This window comes from Xenopus tropicalis, chromosome 1 (assembly GCF_000004195.4).
Source record: "Xenopus tropicalis strain Nigerian chromosome 1, UCB_Xtro_10.0, whole genome shotgun sequence".
Taxonomy (NCBI): Eukaryota; Metazoa; Chordata; class Amphibia; order Anura; family Pipidae; genus Xenopus; species Xenopus tropicalis.
In genome coordinates this window covers 7424591-7433131 of record NC_030677.2, presented here as the reverse complement: position 1 = coordinate 7433131, position 8541 = coordinate 7424591, and the positions used below count along the sequence as shown (strand labels likewise).

Sequence of the window (8541 nt, the reverse complement as noted above, 5' to 3'; positions counted from 1 at the left end):
TGACGTCAGCGCGCAATGGCGCAAAATTCAAAGATATTTAAAGGGACGGTTGTTTACATTTTGTTGCCCGTGATATGATTTGATCCTGGTGCTTTTCTGAGCCTTGTTTCTGTATCCTGCTTGTTGCCTTCCTGTGTTTTTGACCCGGCTTGCTCCTGACTATTCTGATTATCCATATCTGACCTCGGCTTGTACTTTGACTACGATTTCGTCTCATCCTGCTGTATTGATTACCCGGTTTGACCCTTGCCTGTCTGACTATCCTTGATTGCTGCCCGCCCCGACCTAGCCTGCCTGACGACGACCTTGTTTAACCCTATTTGTACCGTGATCTTTGGCCTAACTGACTTTCTACAGTCGTGCCCCATTGCTAGCCAGAACTCCTGCTTTGCACCTCTCATATAAGTCCAGGTGGCATCCGAGTAGCTGAGGGCTCCTCCCGAAGCCAAAGGCGGTCACGCTACTGGTGAAGCACGAGCCGAGACCAGGGTGCTTGGCACTAGCTCTGGTATTGGGTGCCGACCGTGACAAATTGTAATAGGTGATATTGCCCATGTATATGTGCCTCAGATCATAGATCCAGGTTTTTCAAGGGCTGACCATCAATGCTTAGACTAAATGAAGGGTGTTCTCCATTTGCCCTAGGAATTAGGGTCCACTAATATCAAACACAATCAAACAAATATTAACCTAATATTAAACCCATGCTGACTGCATCTTTGCATAGGAAGCAATATCTCTGCCACCATCTATTCCAACAACCATTAGCTATTATTAGTAACAATCTTTATAAATTGTCATATTAAATATCATAAAGTGTTTTTGCTTTGTTTTTTATTAGCAATCATATGAACCAAACTATGGAAATTTAGGGCAATGCCATTTTTGACTGCAAAACTTCTCCATCTCTGTAACTCTCTGCCTAGAGCCATTAGACTCTCCTGTTCCTTCTAAAAATCCGCCTGTTTAGGGAAGCATATTTAGTGTATCATGACTGACATCAATTTCTCATAAATGTACTAATTATTTTTATATTCCTGCACCCTAACCCTTTTGATTGAAAGCTCTTGTGAGTAGAGCCCTCTGATCCTATTTTTACTTGGTAAGACTTGTTTGTATAAATGAATGTAACGCACTGCTTAAGTTGCTGGTACTATATAAATAAATGGTGATGATTTATATACTGTACCATAAGTATAAAAAAGTGCCATTTCTAATTGGGTGAATATTTAGAATATCCAGAAAGAGTCTGACATATTGGAAATATTGTTGAGTTGTGAGAACCTATCTATCTAATGCCTTGGCCTGTAGAGTCAGATTTAGAAGTACCGCTTCAGTCCATTCTTTCTTGGCTTCACCTAAAATATTTGTATTATCACTGTAGGCAAAAGTTCTTAAATCTTCGCTAATGAAGCAAATGAAATAATATTTGTTTAAAACGAATACTTAGTGCTACAAGACCCCACTACTTTTCAAGTTTCAAGTTTCAAGTTTATTGTCATATACAAATAACAATGAAGCATCATTACTGTAATGAAATTTTTTTGACCCGTGTTCCTCCCAACTTTACATAGACAAACAAAACAAAAAACAAAAAACAAAAAAATACAAATATTAAATATAATAAAAGTGTGCAATAAAGGTACAAGTATTTACAATAATAAAATGCAATGCAATATTTGAAATTGTGCAGTGAGGATTTAAAGTGGCTTTGCTTAAAGTGACACTGTGAAGAGTCCAGTAGTTATGGGGAGTGTGTGTTGGTTTGGGTAGAATGTCAGCAGTTCAGAAGCCTGATGGCTTGTGGGTAGAAACTGTCTCTGTATCTGCTGGTGCGGGTCTGGATGCTCCTGTACCGCCTACCTGATGGTAGGAGCGTGAAAAGTCTGTGGCTGGGGTGGCTGGGGTCAGAGAGGATCCGCTGCATCTTCCTCCTACAGCGCTGTCTGTACAGGTCCTGCATGGCCGGCAGTTCAGTCCTGGTGATGCGCTCTGCTGATCTCACCACCCTCTGCAGAGCTTTGCGGTCCAAAGCATTACAACTGCCATACCAGGTGGTGATACAGCCGGACAGAATACTCTCAATGGTGCATGGATAGAAGTTTGTGAGTATTCTGGAGTCCATGCCGAACCTTCGCAGGCGCCGCAGAAAGAAGAGCCGCTGTCTTGCCGCTTTTGTGATCCCAACATGGTGAGACCAACTCAGATCCTCACTGATATTGATGCCAAGGAATCTGAAGCAGCTGACTCTCTCCACCTCTGCTCCCTCAATGTGAATGGGGGTATGGCCTCCTCCCTGCAGTCTCCTGTAATCCACAATGAGCTCCTTAGTTTTGCTGACGTTGAGCAGCAGGTTGTTGTCCCGGCACCATGATGTCAGGGCTCTCACCTCTGCCCTGTAAGCCGACTCATCTCCATCAGAAATGCAGCCAATGATGGTGGTGTCGTCTGCAAATTTGATGATAGTATTGGAGCTGTGTGTTGCTGTACAGTCGTGGGTGAACAGGGTGTACAGCAGGGGGCTGAGCACACATCCCTGGGGGGCACCGGTGCTAAGTTTCAGTGTGGATGAGGTGATGTTGCCGATCCGAACCACCTGAGGTCTGTTTGTCAGGAAGTCCAGGATCCAGCTGCAGTTTTATACCAAAACAAAATAATTTTTATTGGAAAGAAGCACATAGATGGACAATTGCACTGCTAAACTGTGGTTTGTTCATGTTTTGCTGTGTAGGTCAAAGTTCCTTTTGTCAATAGAGTAATTTTCATCCTCCCCCCAGTATATCACTATATACATTTAAAAAGGTTGGACCCAATTGGGAAAGGCAATGTACAGAGCTGACTGATTCCAAGAACATACTGGCTGAGACAGAAAATAGTCTGCAGGAACAGTTGAGAAAAGACACTGCAGAAAGGTACAATTAAATAAGCTTTTCCAGTCACACTGAATGGTGGAGAAACATCTATGTTATAGAAAAGACCAGAAATAGGTTCTGGAGCAGTGCATACAGTTACAGAAAATCTATATCCAACTTACTACAATTTTCTTTTTCTTGATCATTTCATGGCAGTCCATCCTGAAGGGAACCCGTCGATCAAGAAGCAGCCTACCAAAGTTCTCTGATTTATTTAAGACCTCCTCCAGTCTAAGGTTTTGCCCTACAATAGAACAGAAAAAGGGGATGGGAGAAAATATTGCCATGTTCAGTAAAAAAAAAATCTTGGAAAGTTGGATATAGATTTTCTCTTTTTCTAAGCACATTCCCATGCTATTCCACACTGAAGGGACCTACCTAAAATATAATTGAAGGGGGAAAATATCACAAAAAGCACCATAACTGCTCAAAATTTTTACTGAGTTGGGGAAAGCAACCCTCTTTTTTACCAAGTTGTTATTTACTGATTCTGAAACCTGTATTTCATAATCTTGTAGTGTCCAAGAATCTGCCATAACACTAATTCAGTGGACATGTACAGTCCTCTTTGCCTCCACTTGTAGGATAACTGGATACATCTTACAATGTACATAGCGAACATCTGCTTTGCTGCTGGGAGACCATTTTAGGGACCTTCTGGTAAAATACATAGAGCCTTTTTTTCCTTCATCATTGAGTATGGATTGAGTACATTTTGAATACCATGTCCAAGATGTCCCAATGAATTTCCTCCTTATTTTATGGACGAGCAAAGAAAGTTGGTCATACAATTGGGCAAAAAGAATCTCATAATTAAACCATTTTCATGGGATAAACTACTATGGTCAATGGCAAAGATGTTAAGATTAATTATATAAATTTGCTTCCTGCAGTCGAAATTTGGAGAGAAAACATAATTGATACATTATACTCTCCTTTTCCTTCTTTGTTGGCACCAATTTCTATTCTGGAACCCATTCTGAAAACGGATCTCAACGGTTGGGGTAAAGAAAGTTCTTCCAGCATAAAAGACTTATATACAGTGGCTTGCAAAAGTATTCGGCCCCCTTGAACTTTTCCACATTTTGTCACATTACAGCCACAAACATGAATCAATTTTATTGGAATTTCACGTGAAAGACCAATACAAAGTGGGGTACACGTGAGAAGTGGAATGAAAATCATACATGATTCCAAACATTTTTCACAAATAAATAAGTGCAAAGTGGGGTGTGCTTAATTATTCAGCCCCCTGAGTCAATACTTTGTAGAACCCCCTTTTGCTGCAATTACAGCTGCCAGTCTTTTAGGGCAGTGCTGTTCCAAAAAAATGTTTGGAATCATGTATGATTTTCATTCCACTTCTCACGTGTACCCCACTTTGTATTGGTCTTTCACGTGGAATTCCAATAAAATTGATTCATGTTTGTGGCTGTAATGTGACAAAATGTGGAAAAGTTCAAGGGGGGCGAATACTTTTGCAAGCCACTGTAATATGGATCATCTTAAAACTTTTACTTCTGTAAAGGAAGAATACAGCCTAGAGAAAGCTGAATTTTGCAAATATTTACAAATACGCTCATACTTAACATCTCTTCCCCATAGCAAGTTAAGATTATTATCAGATTTTGAGAAAATAATTATTCTGGGAGGGAGAAGGCAAAAAATTCTGTCAAGGATCTGATCTATAATCTTTGGATATATCTTTATAGACAGGCATGCAATGTATTGTCAGGGATTGATAAACTAATATTGCATGTGTGACATGGAAACCTTCAGAAATTCCTGCCGTATTTATACAAAAGACACACATTCACAATATATGGATACACAAGTCTGTTTTATTTTACAGTGTTTCAAACTTTACAGCGTTTGCAGACCCAGTGTCCATCGTCCCTGCATTTGGCACAGGTGAATTTCTGACATGTTGCACAGGTAAACCTGCTGCGATTCCTGTTGTAGTTCTCTTGCACCTGGCACTGCGTTGTCTGTACAGTCCCTGGCACAGCAGCTGCAGCAGCTTCAGCAGCCTGCCTCTGTGCCAATATTTCCTTGTGCTGCATGAATCGCCAATGGAGTTCCTTAGCTAGAAGACTCAGAAACAATTTTCTTTTGCCTGTCCACCCTATACATGCCTTGTACAAAATGTAGGCATTCACCACCACCAGGTCCAGCATATTGTAAAAAAACGCTACTGGCCACCTGTGTGTTGCTGCTCTTACGGAATACATCCGTGCCATTTGGTCCAACACATCTACACCACATTGTAAAAGCAGAGAGAGAGAATAATGAGTACATGTGCTTTTTTTCTATAGGCCTGTATAGTACACATCAGAAAACATTGTAGCACTGGTGTAAAATTATACACACATTCACATACCTTCATGTGGTTATAGTCTGTTATCGAGTTGGATTTCCTCTTTCTGTTGTCACCGATCGTCACGTCTTGGTGCATGGAAGTTAGAACACACACAGTCTTGTTTTTTTAGGTGCATAAATTGTCAAGGAGACACTGCCACTTCTAAGCACTGAAGTGGAGAATACCTCTTGCTGTGCAGTGTCTTTTGCAAGTTGAGGAAGTTCACGCCAGACTTTATTCACCGTGCCCAGTAGCGTTGTTTTGCACTGCAGCAGTCTGTGCGAAAGTGACAGTGAAGTAAAGAAATTGTCCATCGTGACATTTCTCCCATCATCCAAAAATGACTCCATCAGATTCATGACCACGTTCTCTGCCAGCCTCTCTCCCTTCTGATGACTGGGGTCCTTTCCCAAGTAAGGAGATGCATTGCAGACATATTTGGTCTCCAAATCCGTGGCCATCCAGAACTTGATCCCAAATTTGTCTGGCTTGGTTGCAATATACTGTGTGAATGGACAACGAACCTTGGTAGGGAACAGCTGTTCATCTATGGTCATGTGTTCTCCTGGAGTGAAACTCTCAGCACAGTTCTTGTTGAAGCGTGTCCAGATGTCGGAGATTGCAGAAAATTTGTCTGTTTTCACCCGTTCTGCCCGTGTGTCCTTGTCGTCAAATCGAAGGTGTTGCATAATTGCCATCAATGCCATGGCATGCCAATTGCCCTCCCATTGAAATGGGTGTGCTACTTGGCCGGCTTTTGAGCTGTCCATGCCATTGAAACACCAATAAAAGCCCCTTGATTACAGTATCAGTTTGTCATCATTTGCCATGTCAATAGAACACTGCCAAAAGTGCCAATTGCCCTCTGATTGCATTTTGCTGCATGAATCGGCAACAGAGTTCCTTGGTTAGAAGCACAATCAGAGGGCAGCTGGCACACAAAGAACAGAACTCTCTGGTTGTGTCAATCCCTGACCATACATTGCGTGCCTGTCCATAAAGATATATCCACAGTGTTGTACATATATTTATCTGTTTACACACACACACACACACATATATATATATATATATATATATATATACACCCCAATATTTTTCAATACACTTGTCCAGATTTTTTGTATAGTGCACTTTTTATACTGTACTCTTGGTACAGTTTTTATTTTTATTTTCGACACTTCACACTGGTTCCACACTCTCTGCTCACTGCTCCCCAACCCCCAACATTTCTGAAGGTTTCCATGTCACACACAGAGGTTTGGATGTGCCTTGGATCTGAGCTACTCTGAGTAAACAAATGCAAATGTGCCAGGCCTCACAGGTAATGGGTGGTTTGCACAACAAAAGCAATAGAACAATGGAGCTAACGGCATGTTAAAAAACTCAGCAGGGATGCTAGTAGGTGTGAGGTCCAGGGAATTTACGCAGATATGCGCAGCTATAGTAAATCTAAAGAGACCTAAACATTTGACAAAAATTCCTACAATGGAGAAATGGGAAAAATATCTACAGTTGTAAATTAAAACTTCTCTATGAAACATTGGCAACAAGCAATAACCAGGACACAGAGTTATACGAAATGCATAACTCGCCAAGAGAATTTTTACAAAAATTTATACAGTTGGTACCTAACCCCCTTAAAATTGTCACATATTTATCCAGGAACTGTTATTTATTGTTAGAGATGTAACAAAGAAATAGGAGATATGTTACATATATGGTGCTCCTGTTCTATCTTCTAATCCTTCTGGCCTTCAGCATTTTCTCTGATATCGAATTATATTTCATGAGATTTTGTTTTATCTCCAGAACTGGTGTTATTAAGCATTTATGACAAAATTCCTAACAAAGCTCTAGAAATAGTAATTTTTCAATTAGCAAATACAGTCACACTTTTAACTTCCAGGAATTGGAAAAAAACAGGAGTTTCCAAACATTTCCCAGCTGATGAGAGAAGTTAGCGGTAGTATAAAATATGAAATGGCAATTCCAATAAATATTTTGGAAAGAAGATTCATACAGGAAGCTCAAAAAATATGGAAGAACATTTCTTGTCTTGATAATTTATAGTTATAATGAGTTTCCCTGGTGTTGAAAAGTACACATTCTGATAAATTCAAAACAGGTAAAGATGTCTTTCTACACCAAACTAACAAATGCCAAAGCTATGCTAAATAAAACACAATGAACAAGAATGCAAGCATAAAACTGCAATAAAATCACAAAAATTAAAGACAATTAGGCAAATCAATAAAATAAGAGAATACATGATTTGACAGCATGGTTAATAGTTAGAATACTGGATCTGATAGTCACACTGTAAAATAAATAGTTTTTAGGAGAAAAACAAATTACAGAATGGTAAAATGAACATTTAGGGGCACATTCACTAATCCACGAATGGTCCGAAGGCGTCTGAATGTTTTTTTCATAATGAACGGTATTTTTGCGACTTTTAAGTTGCTATCACGTCTTTTTCGTATTTTCCGCGACTTTTTCATCGCTGTCGCGACTTTTTCGTATATTTTCCGCGACTTTTTCATCGCCGTCACGACTTTTTCGTATATTTTCCGCGACTTTTTCATTGCCTTTGCGGAAAAAATCGTATTGGTTTTTCCGCCGTTTACAATCGCTCAATACGAAAAAATCACGACGGTGACAAAATAGTCATGCAAAATAGGATAAAGTCGTGACGGCAACGAAAAGACGGCGACATTTTCCTTTCCAATCTGAATTTTTCCCATTTGGGATTCGGATTCGTGGATTAGTAAATGTGCCCCTTAGGAATCATATGAGTTTGGGGTAATATAGGGTTGGGAGGAGGTGTTTCCAACAGAGGGTGTATATATCTAGTAACAAAAGTCTGCTCTCAGATACATATACACACACACAGCCCAGACACACACATGCATACAATTTTAATACATTAAATGAATACATACATATACTTTGTATTATATTGGTAAGCTGTCAATAATGTTTTTGACTGGCTAAATATCTAATAATCTGTATGTTTTTTTCTATAAATAATTTCCACACATTAAATATACTTTATGGGGCACATTTACTAACCCACGAACGGGCCGAATGCGTCCGATTGCGTTTTTTTCGTAATGATCGGTAATTTTGCGATTTTTTTCGGCGTCTTTACGATTTTTGCGTAAAAACGCGAGTTTTTCGTAGCCATTATGAAAGTTGCGCAAAGTCGAGATTTTTTCGTAGCATTAAAACTTGCACGAAACGTTGCGCCTTTTAAGTTTTAACGCT

General features: G+C 39.8%; 1 pseudogene; it reads right to left on the bottom strand.

Annotated features, from left to right (window-relative positions):
- Positions 1-1319: 1319 nt before the first annotated feature.
- On the bottom strand, positions 1320-5960 carry LOC105945552 (annotated as a pseudogene).
- Between the last annotated feature and the right edge of the window lie 2581 nt (positions 5961-8541).